Here is a 6,000-nt window from a genome sequence, read left to right as displayed (position 1 = left end):
GATTTTTACCCAGGACTAGAGACACAGGAAATCAAGCAATCATAAAGTGATTTGCTTTTTGGCATAGAGATAATGGGAAGAAGAGGTGCATTTTATGTACTATACATATGAATTGGGCTATAAAACTGCATGTCTACATTCATAATATCCTTGTAACAAGAAAACAGTAACAAAATGAATACCAGAGTAAAAAATACATACTAAAATTTATCTGCATGGAGGAAAAGAATTCAAAATAGCCGAAGTATAGGTAGGCATAGTGCTACATTAAAATAAAAAAGGACATTTTCATGCTACTTTTTCACAGCATTTGGTGTTCAAGTATATCAGCCCATTAAGGTATCAAATATGGCCCAGCACGCTACACACTTAGATTCCTTTTTATCACAAGAACATTCTTCTGGGGGTGAAATACTGATCTTTTCTAAGAATACCTTCAACACTATCAGTTATGCAATTGAAAAGAATTTTGGATGAATGTACCCAAGGTTGCCTAAATTTCTGAAGCAAGGCAAAAGCATAGAAGCACAGTTTTTAATAACTTTTAAGTTATGGTGGCAATGTAATTTATTTCAATTGGGGGTGGGGGAATTTTTTCATTGAGTTGCCCTGGACATTTGGGTTTTTTTCCCCCTCCAATTCTGGCTTTTTTTATTCCGTTCTATTGTGTTTGTATATACAAATGGACCACATCTTACGTTAAATACTAGGGCTTATACACTCTGACAATAATTCAGAAGAAACTTTTGAAAATCTACCATTTCTGGTATTCATTAAAGTAGCCATATCGCTAATGCATAAGACTAAAATTTTGTGGGTCTTTAATAGTCAATAGTTTAATTCATCTTTTTGCAGACTCATAGAAACCTGAATAAAGACAGGCTGTTTTAATGAATAGTGGAGAGGTGCTACATTCATAGCATGTCTTCTGGATCATTTTCAAAGCATATGCAGCCCTTATTATATAATTTAACTTGATGTTATACATATTTTAACAGCTTGTAATGTATGTGCATGGTAGGCTTTAAAAATATGGATATCAGTGAAAGATTTTTAAATAAAAAGGCCCAGTGTTCAAAATACTCTGCGAGCATAAGTTCCCATATACTGTGTTGGCTGTGGTTGGAAAAAAAATATGCTTTTTTGTGCCAAAATGGAAGCTACTCAGCGTAAATCAAGGGTTATGGAAAAGTCCTGTCACTGACTCAAGCAAATTCTTATTGCATGTCACATCTGTAATACTGCGGTTTCCAGTCTTGCCCCTGCTCAGGCTAATCAGGCACCACAGAAACAACAGATGAATTAAAAAACTGCTCACCTCCTAGGGTTACCTGGATCTTTTTGTCCTCCTTGTAGACAGGGTCTCTAGTTACCCACTGAAAGACAATACAGAGTAATTCCTAATGATTTGTGTTTTTTCTGGATAGGAAATGGTACAGTATGCTGGGCAAAGCTTGTTTCCTTTGCAGTACCTTGATGTCTTTCCATGATGGAAAACTGGATGGTGTCGTCCTTTTTGCATCTCAGAAAGATACTCGTGAAAAAGTAAAAGCCATAGATAGGAAATGTTGTCAACATGCTGGATCTGTGGCTATGCAAAATATGAGCTGTAGGAGGTCATGATTACAAAATCTGTTACACGTAATAGTTATTTACACTATAAACCTATTGATCATAACATTCTATGAAATTTTCAGCAAATACCCTTAAAGGGAGAGTTTCTTACATTAAGCATCTAGAGTAGAAGCATTGGAAGCATATTCCTCTTTTAGATTGGACCTACTTGAAACTAGCTCTTTTTTGATCATTGCATTATAACAAAATATTTTAAGTTCAAGGTTATAGAAATCTTTTATCATTTGTCAGCTGTGCATCTGGTCCGTTAGATCGACTTTTTAAAATTGCTGTGATGGCATTTTGTGGAAGCCAGCATACATATCCAACGCACCTTCCTCCTCCTACTTTCCCCACAACAGCAACCCTGTGAGATGAGCTGGGCTAAGAGTGAGTGACTGGCCTAAGGTCATCCAGCTGGTTTTCATGGCCAAGGCTGAACTTGAACTCACAGCTCGGTGTTTTAACCACTATTTAATTCTGGAATATATTCTGGGAATTTGGGGAGTTGCAGTCCACAAGTCTTAAAAGTTGCCAAGATTGGACACCTCCGAAATGAAAAGAACCTGGGCTGCATTCTGGTCACGTTTGGCTGCTACAATGCATATTTGTGGTGCTCTTCATGAGTAAGCAACTAACTAGCCCAGATTTTGGTAGTTAAAGGCAGAAGCTTAGGGAGGCTTCCCAACTGCACAAGCTTTAATTAAATCCAAATAAATGGATTGCCTCTAGAGAAAGTTACAGAGACCAGTTTATCTGCTTCCCGGTGGTCTCTGCTCAGTCATCACTTTTGCAGAATGAGAATGTTTCTCCTTGCATTAAAGGAATGTTTTAAAAAGAAAACATGTTTTCGAAAAAAAGAAATCCACCCTAATCCTACTCATAATTACAGTTATATAAGAAGATTTCCAAATCTTTCTTAATAACATACACATTTTTACTTCACCACCACAGGTTTCATCCTGAGGATTAGCGTGGTGAGAATACCCACCCATCCACTCACCACCCACCCACCCTCTCTCTCTCTCTCTCTCTCTCTCTCTCTCTCTCTCTCTCTCTCTCTTGCACACACCCAGATTTCAGGCAGACCTGCTTTTTAGGCACCGTTACGCAGCCAGAAGATCCTTGCTTGTATTATGAAAAACGCTGTCTTGTAAAAATCAAGCAGCCAAGAAGTCTGGAGGAAACCCTTCAGATTTTTGTCTGCCAGAAAACGTTCCTGAATAATCCGAAAGGTGCTTTTTCACGAGGCAACTGGACATCTTTGTTTTACTTTGAAGATGTTTTGCTTCTCATCCAAGAAGCTTCTTCAGCTCTGACTGGATGGAGGGGAATGGAAGAATTTATATTCCTTGCAGCCAGCTGGTCATTTGCATTCTTTTAGAGTCACTGAGGCTACTTAGAGGTTTACCTGTGTCCTCAAGGTCACCTGAATAGTGCAAATGGGTGTGGAGCCTTCTTGGAACTGTTGAAAGGACTCTGTTGTAGACTGGAGATAGATGATGTCGTATCCCTCCCCCTCTGTTGAGAGAGGGCTGTTCTTTTGACATAGAGGGCCTTTTTGACCCCTCTTTCAAACCAGCGGTCCTCTCTGTCCAAAATGTGGACTTTGCTGTCTTCGAAAGAGTGGCCTTTGTCATTTAAATGCAGATGGACTGCTGGATCTTCTCCTATGTTGTGCCATGTGTTTATGAAGTGGTTGTTTTGTTTCTCACTGCGCTCCGGAATCAATATCACAGCAAAATTTCCCAACTTGAGAGTTTTCATCAGACCCCGGATGTTGGCACTTTATACTTTTTGCACCCAAGCAATTGATTTTGCCTTTAATTTAGTAGGATCAGCAAATAAGCAAATCTATGAGGAGAAGGGCGGGGTACAAATTAAATTATTATTATTATTATTATAAGATAGCGTAGTACGTTTATTGCAAAGATCTTTTCAAATAAAGGCACATTTTCCTGTTCTCAAGAAATAGCTGTTATCTAAAAACAAAAACGCTCCCTTAAAACGCTGCGCTGCGAGCTTAGGTTCTACCGAGATTTGAACTCGGATCGCTGGATTCAAAGTCCAGAGTGCTAACCATTACACCATAGAACCACGGGGCAGGTGTCATTTTGGAAAAGTCCCCCATTAGCACGTTCTCCTCCTTTCCCTTTGAAATCTGGATTGCTTTTTGCTCTTACATTTCGTACAAGAAAGCTTTTCTCAGAATGACAATCTTCTGCTGAGCAATAAAAAATTGAGAAACTATAAGGAAAACTATTCCCTGTTCTTTTAAAAAGCATAACTCAAAAGCCCTTTAACCAAACGACCGGAATTCACCATGATTTTTCGACTATTTCCATTATGGAAATACATAAAGTCAAAATGAAAAAAATATTGACCTAATAGTTTTCAAATATATTTTTCTTAATTCTTCCTTTTTTTCCCCATCTGTCCATAAAATGGAATCCGGAATTATCTTTAAAAAAAAAAAATTTACATGACAGGTTCCACCGAGATTTGAACTCGGATCGCTGGATTCAGAGTCCAGAGTGCTAACCATTACACCATGGAACCACGATGCAAATGCTTTCGATTCTCTCTTACTTACTCCGGTCGCACATTAACCTACACTTCCTTTTTTTTCAGTCTTCAGACTGGATTGAAGTTTCGGATTCAAATTAAAAACGTCGAACTTATTACTTATATCAGACTTCTTTCATTCTAAAAACAGCCTCTCCGGTTCAGCGCCTCCCAAACCCACCAATGAAAACTGAAATGAGAAACACCCGAGGAATCTAATGCGATTCATAAATAGCGCAGAAGACAGTTGCAAATGCAACCCAAGGGAAATGACATTGTCAACCAAATGTATTATTATTATTATTATGGTTCGTGGCACAATCAGTCACATGTTTAAGACTGGATTTGGCGATTTCATTCCCCTAGAGATTTTATCCTAAGGACCTGGGATAAGCGGTTGCTTTTGATTGATGGTATTAAAGCTGTCTCAAGATGTAAGCTGTTGCAAATAAAGCTGACTTTTTTGCAAGTGAATAACGGGGGTGGTTTTCAGTTATTTTCGGATTGCACTTAAGGTGCCTATAGTTATTGACACTACTTTTCCTTTCTTTTGCTACAGTCATTCTACAGTTTGCTGATTCTATTTCTAGGCCTTTGTATTTTGTGATTTTCCTCTAGTTCTTCCTTTCCAGAACTAATGTATTCTTTTCAGATATCCTCTTCACCTTGGACTTAAATTCGCAACAGGTAAAAAAACAACAACACCTTTTCTTTCAGTAGTCCTGCAGCTGCTGGCCGTGGTTACTCAGCCAACAGTCCTGATTTCTGTAGCATACTTGGCGCCAAATAATATATTAATACAATTTGTGTTGTTGTTTATTTAAATAAGTGTTTAATTTAATATTATCTAATCTTACATTATTATTTTTATGTAATTGTATTGCACGTTTTAAAAAAGGAAGATAAAATGAAAACAAACTAATATATAAGATATCGGAAAGAAAGCTTAAAGTGCAGGAAAGGGAAAAAAGGTTTAAAAATAGAAAAGAAAAAAATTCATAGCGATGACTTCTGTCTTTACAGCAGTTATGAGTACAATCATACATTTACCTCTTATTTTAAGGTTATAGCATTATTCTTTTCTTTCTATAATCTACCTCGTCTCATCATCATAACCATAAATCATAAGTTCACTTTTTAATTTATTTATTATATCATGCGTTTAATGTTATTATAACTCAAGGCAGCAAACACATACAATAACCCTTCCTCCTCATATTTTCCCCATAACAACAACCCTATAATAATAATAATAATAATAATAATAATAATAATAATAATAATAATAATAATAGTAGTAGTAGTAGTAGTAGTAGTAGTAGTAGTAGTAGTAAAGTTGGAAGGGACCTTGAAGGTCATCTAGTCCAACCCCCTGCTCAGGCAGGAAACCCTATACCATTTTGGATAATGGCTGTCCAGTCTCTTCTTAAAAACTTCCAGTGTTGGAGCATTCACAGCTTCTGGAGGCAGGTTGTTCCACTGGTTAATTGTTCTCACTGTCAGGAAGTTTCTCCTTAGTTCTAAGTTGCTTCTCTCCTTGATTAGTTTCCACCCGTTGCTTCTTGTCCTGCCTTCAGGTGCTTTGGAAAATAGCTTGACTCCCTCTTCTTTATGGCAGCCCCTGAGATATTGGAACACTGCTATCATGTCCCCCCTCGTCCTTCTCTTCATTAAACTATAAAGTGGTTTGAGCTGAGGGAAGAGTGACTGACCCAAAGTCATCCAGCTAATTTCATGCCTGCTGTGAGACTAGAACTCAAGATCTCCTGACTTCAAGACTGGTAATAAAGAGACCTGCTTTTTGGCTTACTCCAGGCTTGG

The 6,000-nt window shown here is 37.7% G+C and overlaps 2 non-coding genes across 2 annotated transcripts; both read right to left on the bottom strand.

The window, feature by feature from the left end:
* Positions 1–3,639: 3,639 nt before the first annotated feature.
* TRNAQ-UUG lies at positions 3,640–3,711 on the bottom strand. The gene has a single exon. It is a non-coding gene; the product is annotated as a tRNA-Gln (tRNA).
* A 390-nt stretch (positions 3,712–4,101) lies between these two features.
* Positions 4,102–4,173, bottom strand: TRNAQ-CUG. Its single transcript has one exon. It is a non-coding gene; the product is annotated as a tRNA-Gln (tRNA).
* Positions 4,174–6,000: the final 1,827 nt, after the last annotated feature.

This window comes from Protobothrops mucrosquamatus, unplaced genomic scaffold (genome assembly GCF_001527695.2).
Source record: "Protobothrops mucrosquamatus isolate PMUCROS unplaced genomic scaffold, P.Mucros_1.0 scaffold1371, whole genome shotgun sequence".
NCBI classification, from domain to species: Eukaryota; Metazoa; Chordata; class Lepidosauria; order Squamata; family Viperidae; genus Protobothrops; species Protobothrops mucrosquamatus.
This window is presented reverse-complemented; position numbering and strand designations above follow the sequence as displayed.